Source organism: Lissotriton helveticus, chromosome 10, assembly GCF_964261635.1.
Source record: "Lissotriton helveticus chromosome 10, aLisHel1.1, whole genome shotgun sequence".
Lineage (NCBI taxonomy): Eukaryota > Metazoa > Chordata > Amphibia > Caudata > Salamandridae > Lissotriton > Lissotriton helveticus.
The window spans coordinates 82,514,138-82,531,465 of NC_136071.1; the positions used below are offsets into that span (position 1 = coordinate 82,514,138).

General features: G+C 46.8%; 1 protein-coding gene across 1 annotated transcript in view; it reads left to right on the forward strand.

Moving 5' to 3' along the window:
- The window catches only part of COG7 (component of oligomeric golgi complex 7), a 219,679-nt gene that overhangs the window by 26,661 nt on the left and 175,690 nt on the right, over positions 1-17,328 (forward strand). The window lies entirely within an intron of this gene.

The following is a 17,328-nucleotide window of genomic DNA, read 5'->3' on the forward strand; positions in this document are numbered from 1 at the left end:
CTAGGATTTGAAAACAAATTGTATCACTTCGAGGCACACGCTGATGTCGATGTTGTTGCATGTTGCATTTGGAGTGTACAGATTTTTAAAGAATACCTTTATTTTGTCAACTACGCCACTATCATCAGTATAGACATCACTGTTGCTTTTTCTAAGGCATTAATATGGAATCTAGCTTTTTAGACACAAAGTAGCTTAATATTAAATCACTAGTTTTCCCACTTCGCAGAAATAGTTGGCTCTTTATCTTTTAGCCCTAACACAGCCTCCTTGCTAGTTAATTGATTATATTTGTATATTAAGTTTCTGCGTTTATTATAGGTCAGTTGGATCTTGTTCTTGAGAGAAAACATTTCTTGTTCTTAGTACTGGCTTTTAATGTGGAGAGTTCTTTCCTCCTTGGTGTGTTCAGTGCTACTGCAGTGCTATAATAGAGCTATAAATTGTGGCCTTCTTAGTGTCCCACAATGAAACATTGTTTGTATATTTGCCGTGATTTTCTTTAAAATAAGATTCCAAGTCTTCCTTTAATTGAATCGCATCACCTTCTTCTTTTATCAAAGTGGTGTTTAGTTTCCAGGTTCTCTATTCAGTTGCAGCATGTGAATCAATAAAATAAAGCCCCCATGATTTCTTTAACATGGTCTCAAATCAGTGGGAGATAATCTAATTTAAGTAGTGTGGAGTAAAAGGTAAAAAAAAAATCTGGATTAATCAGTCTCTGTGGATCCCTCAAGGAGAGGTCCATCACTAGGTCAAAATTCTCACCAAATTCGAGCTGAGAAGCGGTTTTAACTGATATAAATGTTGTTTCCACTTCCTACCTGCGGAGTCACTTGTTGGACACTATGTTCACTGCCCAAAAGTATTCCATACCATAAAGAAAGCAGGCGAACACCTATCATCCTTTTACTGTAACATTCAGAGGTAGTTAATGTTACAGTGGTTTTTGACAGGCATTATACCATATAATTCTTTTGTTTGCAATTGCTTCAGAGTAAATAGCCTCACTTACCCAGCCTGTTTGTAATTGTTTAATTTCTATTATTTCTTTTTGTTAAACCCTCATCTCCTATAGAAGATTAAAATAGATAACTCATCTCTGATCCTGAAACCATGGATAGAAGCAGGATTAAGCAATATTGATGACCTATGTGAAAACGAGCAATCGCTGTCATTTGTGCAATTGCAGAAAAGGTTTGAACTTAGTAGTTTTGCCTTTTATAGTTTCCTCAAGATAAAAGAACTGCCATTTCCAAATCTAAATATACCAAAGACCGCCAGATCTTATTAAGTTATGAAGCTCATCATATATCGCCTCATCCCATATGTGCAAGGTTGTCCGTCATCGTAAAAACACACCTATAATTAAACTCGAATCAGATTACTGACCTTAATATTGAATTTTTCATGGCAAAAATTTCTACCTCTTTTCTCAGACCCTATTTAAGATAATTCATCTTGCTCCATGGACACTTAATAAAAGCTTTAAACAAGGTTTCAATGAATCTGACCAATGCTGGCGTTGGCAGGCATCCTCAAGTACTTTAGTGCATGTGCTGTATGAATATGAACAAATTAAATCTTACTAAGAAACAATGGACGAGGAATTTAAACTTGTCTTTGAGGACATAGAGACTCAGCCATTGTGGACTTGTCTTGGCATCTTGGTAACCCCCAGACAATCTTTCATCAAACAAAATCCTCTTATTAGATCTTGCAATGGCTCTTACCTCTTAATCTCTATTATGGAATTGAAAGAACATTACCACATCACGTATGGTGGTTATGTGTCTACTAAGTAGTTGCAGGTCTAACAGGCATCTCCCACTTCGCCCCCTCAATCAAACCCTCTGTGAAGTATTGCAGACTGTAAATTGGGTATACTTAAATTCCATTCATAAAAGGATTTGCTCCCTAGCGATGGTGCACTTGGATCGGCCAAGTAGTAGGCTTCTTTCCATATTATTTATCATTGTGTTCTTTCTGTTCTTGTATTTTTTTCTTTACCTCGTACAATAGTCTGTTAGTGCTCATAAAATATGTATTTAGGCATTTGACATTATATTACCTTGTTTTGTACTAATCTCTAAAAAGCCACATTCTTTATCCTTCCTGCTTGTTGAATATACTAATAGTTCTATATTAGGATCACCCTTAAAATAAAAGAAAGTCATATACATTATAATGGCCAGTCGAATGCAGAATAAAATAATAAAGGCTTATTCTCATTGGTCATGTAGATGTTTCCACTGTCATCCTACACACTACTTGTACTACTGTTAAGTTCAATAACACTGCCCATATTTGGTAATCTACCCTCCTATTTGCAAATGAAAATTCTTAAACTGAAAAAAACAATATAAAATTATATGAAGTGACAGTCTTTGTCCCCCCGCCCCCCCCCCCCCCGCAAAAAAAGAAGTAAAAAAAAACACAGTCTGACTGATGCCTGACCCATTGGGAACCACCAATTGTTTTTACTGTTTCCTAATTTCAGTGAAAAGTGTCTGGGAGCTGAACGTTAAATGTTCTTAAACATGCACTATTTTAACTGCAAAGGAAGTGTCAATACATGAATAAATTACACCAATTACCCATTATGCACAGTATAATATATGTTTATTTAGATGCAGTCAGCCTGAAAACGCTGCTTTTCTTAAAACATTGAATAGTTTGTTGAGAACAGGAAGTGAAATACTAGACTGCAATATTAATCTGTAGTTGAGAATGCAGAGTTTCAGATGAAACAGTCGTCGTTTCCTTAAAAACGCATTCTGGCTTAGACATCAACGCTCCGCTAGCAAGGCAAGGCCAAACTGTGGCCCTGACTGTAGTTATAATGTTCAGTTTTTATGAATCGACTGATGATTAAACAAGAGCCAATGGTTATGCTCAGAGATTGCTGAAAGTGCTGCCATCAAGGCAGAGTTCACAAAGGACAGTGTTTAAAATAAGAATGTTCAGATTTCAAAAATATGTGTTGTTTCAAAGTCCAACAAGCATTTACAATGCAACGGTTTCGCCTTTGCAAAAGTTAGAGCTATTGGCATTGTAAATGGCAACCTTTTTATTTATGAGTTGATTTTGAAAACAGATAAATAAATGGCATTGTCATTTACAATGCCAATAGCTTAATCTCTCGCAAATGCCACACACACACCGAGAGCCCCCCCACACACAAAGCCCCCCCCACACACACACCCCCACACAGAGCCCTCCCCACACAGAGCCCTCCCCACACAGAGCCCCCCCCACACAGAGCCCTCTCCACACACACCCACACAGAGCCCCCCACACAGAGCCCTCCCGACACACCCACACAGAGCCCCCCCACACAGAGCCCCCCCACACCATATACGTTTCCGCTCTCAGACCTATCATATGAAAGAACAGAAGTGAAGGTTGGCAACTCTATTGTTTTTAGTAAACTTATACAAGACTCAGCACTGTACATGCTGTGCGCACTTCTCTAAAGTGGAAAAGACACTGGCTTGATGTCTGTAAATGTACCGTGTGTTTTTATGCAGGGGGCGGTCTCTGCCAAATGCTGGTTACTTTGAGGCGAGGGGGGCACAAGGTATCCAGTGTGCAGCCAGAGTTGAGACTGCTGGGCGGGCGGCCCTTGACATGAAAATGAAAGTAAATAAGAAACTCAGGTGATCTGTTCGAGGGACGGCCCCGCTAACGCAAAATGCTACAACGGGGTAGTGGGGGCTCCACACAATCGTGCCAGAGGTCTCAACACAGACTGTTCCAGCCCACACAACCACCCCATCCCCAGGGCTTCATGTTATCCGGTGGGTGCAGGCGGGGCCCACCGGCACTCTTCTTTGGGGACGGAACTCATTGATAGCCATTAGTCTTTGACCCAACGGCGGAAAGAAAGAGGGAGAGCAAGACCGACAACAGTGGCAAAGGGAGAACACACAGATGAAAAGGAACCCAGGCGTGTCCAACCTAGGTGCAGGAAAGCTATACTGGTGGATAAACAGACATGGTGTGACATACAGACTAGACGGCCTTGGCATTTGGCAACCCCGTCATTCTGCAACAACGCCAGCAACATTCTTAGAAACATGTAGGCGCTAGGACGTATTCTTCTCCATAATAAAGCACTGCCCACCTCTGACTGAAGCTCCCTAAAGACCAGGCAATAAGTCTCAAAGACTGCACCGATCTTTCAGGTGATGGGCAGGAAATAAAGTGGGGCAGGAAATAAAGCGGCGCACGTTCGGCAAGCACTTGTGTAATTACTCAGCTCCCAGCAGAACATGACCGGTCCGAATGCGTGATTCTACACCTAAATCGAGCTCTAGATCGACCTGGTAAAGATGAAGGGCACAGTCAGTTCTGCAGGTACACAACGGGTCAATGCAAGGTTCCCGAAGTAATTCTTGAAAAATACACGCACGTGAACGTCGCCTTGATAGACGTCTACATAAGGCAGCTGGGTGCTTTAAATAAGTTTGGCTGGAGCCGTCTCTCTTTCTGAATACTAGTTTTTCATCCCAGCTGAGAGAACTGCACAGACCACTTACCGTCACGCGCCGCTGTCCTGCGCAGTGGCGGTCTCGTCTGTACTGCGCTGCAAGTTTCATGGCAGCGTGGGAACACCGACGGAGCCCCCCCCAACTTCCCAAACACGGGGCGACACCTACCTTGAGCGGGGTCCGGGGCCCTCCGCTTCTTCGGACCGGCATTGTGGTGGCTCCCGGCGCACTGTACACAAACGAGAGGCCCGAGGCGGCGAGAGCTACCAGCGGGGACAGGCAGCCGTCCGCCGGCTCCCTTCGCTGCCCCCGGCAGCCCCTGACAGCTCCTGCCGGACAGCAACGAAGTTTCTCCTGAGCGGCCGCCTCCATCCACCATGGAAGGGGGGAGCAGCGCTAACATCGGAGCGCCCTGAAGGCAGTATCACCTGCTAGCCCCTAACGGTACTTGTAAAGCAACATATTACACCGTGATTAAAAGCCAAGAAATGCTGAGTGTTAACAGAATGCTAGCGATGGGCGTTTTCATGCAACGTTTTTCACCGGAACCCCCATTTGGGACAGTTGGTTCGTACCAACCGTAGCTTCAATCACAGAGGAGTTTAGTATGCCCCAAGGCTCGTGTGACTTGGACAGCAGGACTTTACTACTCTTTGTACAAAAATAAACCCTGCAAGGGACAGATCATAAGGGGCAATCCTGCCGACCCTGGGAATATTAGCGCTTCCGTCTTTAAAAAAAAAAAAAGTTTACATGATAGATCAGAGATTCAAATCACACTCCCCAGGCCAAGAAGCATGCGATTAAAGTATTTTTGTTTGCCTCTCACGCCATACCTGCCAGTTAATGATGACCTTGGATGCATATTTGCCAACACTTAAGAGCTTTCAGTCGGGACACGTAATTATGGGCTGACTGGTATTTAGACAGTTTCAGAGGACAACAAAAGGAAACAAGAAAAATACGACATCATTGAACGAGAATACAAATAAAACAACATGCACTGGCAAAGCCAGTAGGTCTAGCTTGCATTTTGAGTGATAACTAAATCATTAAAAAGCCTGCTACAGTGAAAGCACAAAACACAATAAATTATTACTTGCTGTATACAATGTATCAATGAGGCAGAAACCTTATTGTCTTATTCATTCAGGGTTCTGTTGGGATGGAAACTAGTCCCTCATATGTTGCAATGTAAGCATTCCATATGAGGCGGAATGATGCATAAAACCTTCAATGGCATGAGATGAAAGAATTGTAGGATCACCTCTGGGTGGAGTTAACGCCCACTACATTTTAAATCATTGCAGCACAAGTCCATATTTAAAAACAAATGGCAACATGGTGTTTATATGCAGAATGAATTGCAAATACTACCCCATATGCTGAAATTTCCTTGTAGCTAGAGTTTTCTTTACAAGGAAAATAGCCGTTTAGGACACTAACATTATAGATCAAACAATGTAACGAGAAGGGGTAGGCGTCCTAGCTCATAAATGGGCCTCAACTCCATGCTGCATCATTGAATCTGCAAATTAAAGGCACAGCTCACTATTGTATCATTGCAGTATGACTTTTCAAATTCTGCCAAATACACGTAGGCGAAGCATAGGGCATTTTCCAAACCATGTATTATTAAAAAATGAACAGCGCAATCTATCTCGACAGCGCACCCCGCAGCATTTGCTCACTGGACAATTTTCTGTTACAAAAGCGAGAGAGACAGGATGGCACAGGAGAGTCAGTGAGTGAGTGCTGGGTGTGGAGAGGAGACACAGTAGGATGGCGTGCGAGATTAAAGAGGAGGAAGATAGAAGTGAGGGAGTGAGTGCACGAGAGAGAAAGCACAGGCAAAGAAGCAGGTGCGAGAGAAAGGTAGGAGTGCACAAGGAAGAATGAGACAAAATAGACTTCTTAAAGGGAGGCAGGATCTAGAGAGAGAGAGAGAGGACACACCCATGTCATAGGAATGTAGGGAAGGGGAGCAGGGTTTTAGAGAGAGAGAGAAGACACAGAGGTGACATGGGGATACTAAAGAGCAGGCAGCTGAAGGAGAACGGAGGATGAATGGGTGAGTGAGGTGAGGGAGACAGAAGGAGAATAGCGCAGAGACCCAGCCCATGCCCCTGTCTTTGTGCCGGTGAAGGAATGTCACATCCCACGGGTGACACCGCTGTGTGAACAGGTGCCCCTCGTGCCTCTGGGGTCTCTCACGCCACCAGGCAAGAAGAGCTGTGTGTATGTGCATATGCACGTGGGTCATCTCGGGCAGAGGCAGGGTATCCAGCGATGAATAGAAGTGATTAAATTAAGCGCACAGAAGCGGATGATTCCCGGCACCGTCTTTGGTGTAACCTGATTACAGCAAACAGAGACAGAGTATCTATTGGCGAAAATTAATATGGTTAAATATATAGCGCATTGGGGCTTTGATCCAATTGCTTTAATGTAATCTAACCTCACAGAAGCTGTCTTTTCAAGGCGCTTCGAAGAATGTGATCTTATGGAGCGCCAGATTTCGAAGGTTAAAAGCAGTGAAAATCATGCAAGGTAATATCGCATACAGAGGTGAAGGCTTTCAGGCACTGAACTGAAGGTTATCACATAGCGCATAGCGGCCAGTACTGTGAGGCACTGAAAGGGAGCTAATCTTAGATAGCCTCACGGACAGCGGGAGGGGGGGGTGGTATGGTGCAGCTGATAGCGGGAGCTGGCATGGGAGGCGAGGCCGCAGTCTAAACAAACCCTGGAGGAGCCCGTAGGCCTCACGGACAGCGGGAGGGGGTGGGGGGGTGGGGGGGGTGGTAGCCTTACGGACAGCGGGAGGGTGGGGTAACGTCACGGACAGGCTCCTGCGCGTTTAGTGAAGCTGGCCACATTATTCCATGCTTCTATTTAGAGGAATATATACAGGGGTTACCTACAGGACGCAGCACTCCAGCAAAGCCACTTACGAGCACATGTGGAATGAAATCAGTTACCGCATACAGAGACAACAGGAAGCAAAGAGCAGGCAGACAAGGAGGGAGGGGGCGGGAACGGGGCACAGGACAGCGAGGGGGGGGGAGGGCGGGAACGGGGCACAGGACAGCGAGGGGGGGAGGGCGGGAACCGGGCACAGGACAGCGAGGGGGGGGGAGGGCGGGAACGGGGCACAGGACAGCGAGGGGGGGGGAGGGCGGGAACGGGGCACAGGACAGCGAGGGGGGGGAGGGCGGGAACGGGGCACAGGACAGCGAGTGGGGGCGGGAACAGCACACGGTCAAAAACAAGCACTCACCCACCTGGACTTCCTCCAACGTCGGTCGGCCGCAGAATGAGAGCAACATGGCGCCGAAAAAAACAAAAACAACTCCGCCCACCGCCGCATGACTCCACAGAGGGAACGCCCAGGGAAAAAATCGAGGGAACGCCCACGAATCTGGTCCGTGAATGACGGACAGATCTCTGTTCCAATGGCTAGCCTCCATTTATGGAGCTAGCCAATGGGACAGGGGGGCGTATTCCATTTTCCTTACTGAAATCAAGAGATTTCTCTGGAGGCGGAGCTAAGAGCTCCGCCCTCCAGCGAAACCTAAAAATGACTCCCTTGCAGCCACCAAAAAACGGGTGTTTTGAAAAATCTCAAACAAAAACTTAAAAAAAATCTTGTCTCTACCAATGACTAAAACCATACAATGCTACAACCAATAGTTTGGCTACAGGGCCTACCTATAAGCTTGGCCCTGTACTCCTCCCCCTTCCCGTGCCTCCTCCGCCACTGTCCATGTGTAAGGGCATTTACAGCAGGGGTTAACATCCTGTCACGTGCACTTACAGGGCACCTCTCAAAACAGCCGTGCAAACTGTAACCATTAGACAGTGCAATGGTTCTCCCTTGTCATAGCTGTACTAAGTACCAGTATCTAAAAGGACAATGTCATTAAATATTAACACATACTCCAATAAATAAAGAATGCTATTATATAATAATGCTGTAATTGGTAATGTAGTATGTAACAATCTTTTCTGATATTTGTAATCACATTCGTTACAGCAAGGGTGAGGTCATGAGCATTGTATCAGGTGGGTGAGTTATCGTTTGTAAGGCTCTTTTGCGAGTGATGATTGTAAAGCTAACCATAACTGACAATTTTGTAGTGTTTTTTCATTCTTAGCCATAACTGTACTTTAACTATGGGTATAACGGTCTACTCGGAGTGTTGTGTGAGCGCTATTACTAACTCCGCTCAGTTCCTTACTCAGAACCTGAAAGGTTTTGAAGCATTGGAAGTAGCAGTAGGTCAGCCTGACACTTGTTCTGAGCTCTGCTTAGCACCTGTTAATCGCTTCAGAGCACTTCCAGTGGGAGAAAAATAAATGCGGCGGATTGGAGGGGAGGTTTGCGTTCAGGATGATGATCAGTTGACTTCAAAACTGGTCAGTCGTGCCTCTCCCATGTGTTAAGTTCAGTTAAAGGCAAGTCTCAACAGTTTGGTTTTCCCATGTTTTCTGTACCTCACCTAGGTACTTGGGTTTAGATCTCAGGGCTGGGCTTAGGGTGTTCAGGAGTGTGGGGCATCATATGCCCAGTGATCTGCCGGATTGTTTTGTCCCCTAGAACGCTCATTGGTAAGTCAGATGGGCTGACATTGAACATAGTGCGCCTCATTTCACTCGAACCAGAACACTATCAGCAATCAAGTACTGCTGTTGCTACAATGAAACAGTAGACTTGTCACAGATATTGGAATAGATTGAGGTAGTAGCCTGTTCTCGCGGTGGTCATCTGAAGGGAACAGCGCAACGGGATGAAGAACTGGGAAGGTCTTGACAGTGTCCTGGTATGGTGTGTTGTATGCTGCCATGCAGGTAGCTAGCTCCTGATGCCAGCCTTTAAGGCAGACTGCTGGCACAAGGAGAGAAATCATTCAGGCTGCTTGAGTAATAGTGTTCCCCAGAAGAGCTTCTTCCGTCTCTAGCCCTCACCCTCGCCGAAGCTCCTGGAGCCCTTCTCAGGATGAAATACTCCGTATTCCAATTGACACCCAGCGTGGTCTTTTTCCGCACACCACTCTAGAAGATGGTGGAATCCAAAGGAAGTAATCGCCAAATGTGCCCAGGGAAGTTCAAGGATTCCACTATTCAAACACTTGGTCCACAGTCCTCGGAATCACTGCTTCATTTCAGAACATTCCACATTCCTCCCCTCTGCTGCCCTAACACTGCTCAGACCCATCTAGCACAAAGGTCCTGAAATGCAACAGGAAGGTTCCAAGGCTCAACCTCACGAGCTGGACAAGATACTTCAACGCTGCCCAGTGCATGTGATGTCAGGACCTTGGGAGCATGTAGTCACCTTGCTAAAATCAGTCACCTTTAGGTTAACTAGTGGGAGCACCAAAAGTAGAAGTGCTTTGGTAGGATTGAGGGGAAACTCTCAGATTCTGTTGTTTCATGGACGTAGCATCAAGTATGAACTAAAGCTGCTTTTTTATATTGCAAAAGCTGCTTTTTTATAAAGCAAGCTGTGCACATCTTCTGCTCTTGTCCATTGAATTGTAACAGGGAGTTGTAAAGCCTTATTATATTTGTTTACCTTTGATTATTTCAAGTGAGAAGCATGGATACCAAATTAAAAATTATCTGCTTCCTGCTGAGAAGTTCTGTTAACAATTAATGGTAATTGCTGGTACAGCCCAGAGATTATATTGATTCCCTGATAAGAAGTGCTGACACTGCACATCATCTCTACAGCAGCCCTGCTTAGAAGTTCTGGTACTGTCTGCCATTGGTATAGCTGCCCAACTGAGATGTGCTGGTAATGTATTTCGTTGGTATGGTAGTCCTGCTGAGAAGTGAGTGATTGTCTTCTGATTGACGTAGGTGCACTTCTGAGTTGTATAAACTATTAATGGTATAGCTGCCGTGCTGAGAAGTGCTGGTACACTCCAGAAATTGTGCTGCAGCCCTGCCTAGAAGTGCTGGTCTATCTTTGGTATAGCTGCCCCTGCTGAGATCTGATTGTGCTGTAAGTCATTGGTATTGTAGCATTGCAGAGATGTCCGTCATTGGCATAGCTGCCCAGCTGATGAGTGGTAGTGTCAAAAAGTGCCTCTTTTGCATGGTTAACCCCCGGCTCTTTGTCTGGTCTTGATGGGTTTCAAATGTAGTGCACGGGGTCCCTGCCAACCAGGTTCCCTGTGCCTGTGCTCTTTCACTAAAAACAAATCCCTAATTGGCACTTCTGCCCTCTGTAAGTCCTTAGTAAATGGTACTCTGAGTACATAGGGCCAGAAAGCTGAAGAGGGTCCTCTGGGATCCCTCCCTCCCCCCTCCACTGGGACCATGCCATTGCACTTGCAACTTGCATGCCCCTGTGAGGGAGAAAATGACAAAGTCGACATGGCGCTCTGCCTGGCCACTGCCTGAAGGCATAGGAATGTCACCCCTTCGGCAGGACTCACTGCCCGAAGGCAGGGTGCCCCATTCCACAGGTGAGGGCATATCTGCATGAGCAGATATGCCCCTACAATATTGGGGTCCATTTCCTAATGTTGTAAGTGCCAGTGAAGCCATAGAAAGTACATGGGCTGGAAACTCAACAACTTAAGTTCCACAGCACCATGACGGATTTACTGAATACAGGAGTGTTTGGTACCAAACGTCTCCTTGCTATAAATCCCAGATAATGCCAGTGTGGGATTTGTTGCACCATGTACCCAGAGGGCACCTCAGAGGCTCCCCCTGAAAACCTACCAACCCTGGTGTGGTCTCTAACCGGCTGTAGGCAGCAAGCCAACACCAGACATGTTTCTGGACCAGGGGCGGCTCCTCTGCTATGGCGGAGGAGCGTTGCCTCACTACTTTTAAGCAGTGCACTCCAAAGTAAAGGAAACAGAATGATAATAACTTTGAGTTATTATCATTTTATGTTTCCTGCTGCTTTGTGGGGGAGTGGGCGGGCTGCTCTGCTCTCAGAGCAGGGCAGGGGAGGAGTAGTTTGCCCACTCCTAAGTGTGCAGTGACTGTTTGGTTGGTCCTCTCGGGCCGCCCAATCAAGTCATGCACACTTTCCCCATTCTTCATGCATTACAGCCTGCATGGAGAACAAGCCCAAGCTCCCATTCCCTGGTTGAGCATCGAACGAGAAAGCTCAAAACCAATCACAACGCTGCATTGCAACATTGCGATTGGTCAGGGGAGCCTTTTTTGTGCTTCCTGTGCCTCGGTCTGATGAGGAGAGCAGGAGCAGAGACGCGGGATCGGGGTGGCAAGGTAAGTGTTTCTTTTATACTTTTTTTTACCGTTTACCCCCTCCCGCGAATAATGCCGTCCGCCACTGTTCTGGACCCCTGCGTAGAGAGCTCCTGCACTCTGGGACCAGTAACAATGCACATCCTCGGCAGAGGTGTCACAGCTCCTCCCCCAAGATTGGCCAGTGCTCGAAGAGGGGAGCTTCAAAGGCCTGCCGTCTTTGTAATGCACCCCAGCCTCTGCTGCTAGAAGCAGATGGCAGCCCCCGGTTTGCACCTCCACTTTGGTTGGGGAAAACAGTCAGGAAAACTCAATAAGAATAGGAGGTGTGTCCACCTCTGCCAACACCACCCCTAAGATGGGGAGGCGAGGTGAGGTACATCTTACAGTCCCTGCCATCTTGAAGATGGGGGGACCCCTCCAATCAGGGCTAGGTCTATGCCGCTTTCACGGGAGGATGGCATAATACAGGGTGTTCTTGCATATGTGTATATTGTGGATTATCTGTTTTATGATTTATGATATTCAGATGACCCGATATTGCCTACCACTTTTCCCTTTTGTTTGTGTCCCCCTAGTGTGTTAGTCGGACATCGGCTGGTGTTCCACTTTTATCACACTCTGTGTTTTATTGCTTTGTGATTACTTTCATCAAGATAATAAATTGTCCGGCTGGACATTTCTTTAAAAAAATATAGTTCTATTTGGTCTATATTCATTCTCTTATAAATCTCCCTCTTGTCTAAGGACCACTGTCTTTAAAAATAAGTACCTACCCAAGGTCCTTAGCATATTGCGCCCTGGGTTCCCTTGTTTTGTTTAAGTAATAATACAGGGTGTAGTCACACCAGGTAAGGTGCCCATTGGCGCTAACTGCTACTCCCCTAAACATGCCCCTAAATATAGTATTTATGTGGCTCCTCAGACCTAGAAACTAGATCTGCAAAGACCTAAAAATTAGAAAGACCACCCTGCAGAGAAGACTGAAGACGAGGACTGCCTTGGCCCCAGCCCTACCAGCCTGTCTCCAGCTTCTGCGACTCTTCAACCTGTCTTGCAGCCAGCAACCTATGAAAACCCTGGGAGGACTGCTGCCTTCGAAAAAGACTCCAATTTCCTGTGGGCAGGGGACCTGTCTAGAAGAAACCTACTCCAAGTAGATCCGCGTCTCCTGCCCACTCTGCACCAAACGCCCACGACCCGAGTCTGAGTGGCTCACCTGTGCAGTGAAGTCTCCCCAGTGATCCTGACCTTGTGTCCTGCATTGGCTGACCTCGTCTGATCTCCACGGTGTCGCCTGCAATGTGAATCAAGAGGCTGCCCCGGCCGGGACCAACTTCGGAAAGAAGATTCCGACTTCAAAAGGCACCCCTGCACTGGAAGCCCATGGGCCTTGGTGAGCTGAACCGATGGTGCCCCTACAACCCCCTACATCTCTACTTACCTCTGATGTTGTTGGTCTCCTGTTTGCCAAAACCAGAATCTCCACTGCAAAGCATTGGGTGCCCGAGGTCGAATTTACACCCTGCACCAGACCGCCCTTGTGCCGCTGGTAGTTATGTTTGGTGCTGCTTTGCTCCCTCACCAGCCCCCTCCCCCTGTGCTTGTGCTAACCCCCAAAGCTTGGCCCCTGCTCTTGATTTACTTATCTGCAAGCAGTGCGGCTCCATGCACCCCCTTTGTCTCCATTGGAAAGCATTGGGCCGAACTCTTATATTGACCTCTGCACCCTGCTGCCCCTGTGCCACTGGTGGTTCAGTTTTGATACTCACCTGACCCCTAGCTCTTGCTGACTTTTGGCTCCAAAGACTGGGATTGTAAGTTCAGTAGTTACCTGTTTAACGTTAATATTGTTTTCCCCATTAGATATCATGGGACTGTGTTGAAAAGTTTCTAAGTGCCGATTTTTCATAGTGAGAAGTATTTTTAATTAAACATGTAATTACCTTATTAGGAAGACCTGGGTCTTAAAATAAAGTACAAAGTGTTGTTTTCTAAAATTGGTCTAGGTCTCCTTCTTGAGTCGTGTGTCCATTATTGATCACTGTTGTGCAATAAATGACTTACGAGTGTGTTAGGCCTAAGGTTGCTCACCCACGCTACCACTAATACAGCACTTTGGGTTTTACATTGAGCCCTGTACACTTTTTTAAGAACTCCTGGACTTTGTGCACGGTATTACCACCTAGTAGCAATATCATATACAGAGCCAGCTTCCTACAACTGTATATCATTGGTATATCTGCAAGAAATGCTATTATTGCCCTCTACTAGAGTAGCTGACCTGCTGATAAGTTGCTGGTACCGTCCATCATTGAGATAGTGGCCCTGCTGAGAAGTGCCTCTACTGTCCATTACTAGATATATTATTGGTATTGCAGACCTGTTAAGAAGTGCTGATGTTTTCTATCATTTGTCTGGCTGCCCTGCTATGCAGTTCTGCTGCTGTGCCTTACTGGCATAGCAGTTCTGTTGAGAAGTGCTGAACTGTCCATAATGGATACTGCAACTTTGAGAAGTTCTTTTAAAGTCAATCCTTCCTTTCGTCCAGCAACTCTGTTAAGAAGTGTTGATACTGTCTATCTCCACCCAGCTGACAAGTGCTTGTAATGTCAGTCATGAGTATAGCTGCACCACAGAGAAGTGGTTGTACGGTTACTGGTACAGCTGCCCAGCTGAAACCAGCTGCTACAGTCTATCATTGTACTAACCATCATGAAGACAAGTGCTTGTATTATCTATCATGGTTACAGCTACCTGACTGAGACGTGCTGTCTGTCGTTGGTGTAGCCCTCCTGCTGACAAGTGCTGGTATTATGTATCAATCACTGTAGCTGTATTGCTGAGGAGTGCTTGTACTATGTATCATTGGTATAAAGGCCCTGCTGCGAAGTACTGGTACTGTCTTTCATGACATAGCAGCCATGATCAGGCATAGTGATACATTTTGTCGTGTAAAGCAGCCCTACTGAGGCTTGCTGGTACAGTCTGCGGAAATTGGCTTCTCCTGTCTGACAGTGGTATAGCTGTCCTGCTGAGACATGCTGGTGCTGTCTGACACTGGTATACCCTCTATGCCAAAACGTGCTTGTGCTGTCTGTCGTAGTATACCCGCCATGCCGAAATATGTCCGTGCTGTCTGACACTGGTATACCCTCCATGCCGAAACATGCTGGTGCTGTCTTTCGTGGCATACCCTCCACGCTGAAATGTGCTGGTGCTGTCTGTCGTGGTATACCCTCCATGCTGAAACCTGCCGGTGCTGTCTGACACTGGTGTACCCTCTATTACGAAACGTGCTGGTGCTGTCTGTCGTGGTATACCCTCCATGCCGAAACGTGCGGTGCTGTAATGACATCAGTATAGCTGCCTTGCTGAGATGTGCTGGTGCTGACTGACACTGGTACAGCCGTCTTGCTGAGGCGTGCTGGTGCTGTCTGACATTGGTATAGCTGCCCCGCTGAGTTATGCAGGTGCTGTCTGTCATGGTATACCCTCCTTGACGAAACTTGCTGATGTTGTCTTTCGTGGTATACCTTCCATGCCGAAATGTGTCAGTGCTGTCTTACACTGGTATACCCTCTATGCCGAAACGTGCTGGTGCTGTCTGTCGTGGTATACCCTCTATGCCAAAACGTGCTGGTGCTGTCTGTCGTGGTATACCCTCCATGCTGAAACCTGCCGGTGCTGTCTGACACTGGTGTACCCTCTATTACGAAACGTGCTGGTGCTGTCTGTCGTGGTATACCCTCCATGCCGAAACGTGCGGTGCTGTCTGACATCAGTATAGCTGCCTTGCTGAGATGTGCTGGTGCTGACTGACACTGGTACAGCCGTCTTGCTGAGGCGTGCTGGTGCTGTCTGACATTTGTATAGCTGCCCCGCTGAGTTATGCAGGTGCTGTCTGTCATGGTATACCCTCCTTGACGAAACTTGCTGATGTTGTCTTTCGTGGTATACCTTCCATGCCGAAATGTGTCAGTGCTGTCTTACACTGGTATACCCTCTATGCCGAAACGTGCTGGTGCTGTCTGTCGTGGTATACCCTCTATGCCAAAACGTGCTGGTGCTGTCTGTCGTGGTATACCCTCCATGCTGAAACCTGCCGGTGCTGTCTGACACTGGTGTACCCTCTATTACGAAACGTGCTGGTGCTGTCTGTCGTGGTATACCCTCCATGCCGAAACGTGCGGTGCTGTCTGACATCAGTATAGCTGCCTTGCTGAGATGTGCTGGTGCTGACTGACACTGGTACAGCCGTCTTGCTGAGGCGTCCTGGTGCTGTCTGACATTGGTATAGCTGCCCCGCTGAGTTATGCAGGTGCTGTCTGTCATGGTATACCCTCCTTGACGAAACTTGCTGATGTTGTCTTTCGTGGTATACCTTCCATGCCGAAATGTGTCAGTGCTGTCTTACACTGGTATACCCTCTATGCCGAAACGTGCTGGTGCTGTCTGTCGTGGTATACCCTCTATGCCAAAACGTGCTGGTGCTGTCTGTCGTGGTATACCCTCCATGCTGAAACCTGCCGGTGCTGTCTGACACTGGTGTACCCTCTATTACGAAACGTGCTGGTGCTGTCTGTCGTGGTATACCCTCCATGCCGAAACGTGCTGGTGCTGTCTGACACTGGTGTACCCTCCATGCCGAAACGTGCTGGTACTATCTGTCATGGTATACCCTCTATGCCGAATCGTTCAGGTGCTGTCTGTCGTGGTATACCCTCCATGCCGAAACGTGCCGGTGCTGTTTGACACAGTACTGGTGTACCCTCCATGCCGAAACGTGCTGGTGCTATCTGTCATGGTACACCTCCCAGCTGAAACATGCTAGTACTGTCTGTCATTGGTTTAGCCCCCGTGCTGAGATGTGCTGGTGTGGTCATAGACATCTCAGTTCTGCCTAGAATTGCTGGTGCTGTTTCATTGAAAGTATTGCTGACCAGTATGTATGATGTGGTCACCAGAAAGGTTCTTGAATTTCTTTTAACCTAGGCGGCCTGAGTGCTTAATTTGTAAAAGAACGAGTGTCGGGGTCCAAAGAACTGCTGCTGGCTACTGCTATTAAATGTCAGCGCGTCGAATACCAAGCTTCTGTAGCTTTGAATCCACCTCAGTCCTCTTGAACCCACCACCAGACACTCCCTGCCCCTTTATCTCCTGCTTTCTTTCTTTGGGACGGCTTTTCGCCTTTGTCGTTTCTCCATCTTTCTCCTTTGGGCATTTTTGTCTTTGTCGCTATGTGGAACTGTCTAATAAGGAAAAATAGGTGCCGGTCCCCAAAAGTGAGTGCCGGTGCCCCCACTGACAACCACCGGCTCAAATTAAGCACTGCCAGTTAGAGTTTATTGGCCCCACCGAGACGGTTAGTTCCTGGCATATTATCACACATTTTCAGCAAATGATAGTCCTGTGTCTTAAAAAGGCTGGATTACATAAAAAAATCGAAATGCATCTTAATAACCCAAGTTCGGCTGCGTCATGGCTCCACTAATCAGGCCCACACGGTACCGTATTGTAGGCTTCTCATGACCCATTATTAAGAAACGTAGTTGTGTCGGACTTTCAGTAAACCTCTCTGCTTGGTTTCGCATGAACT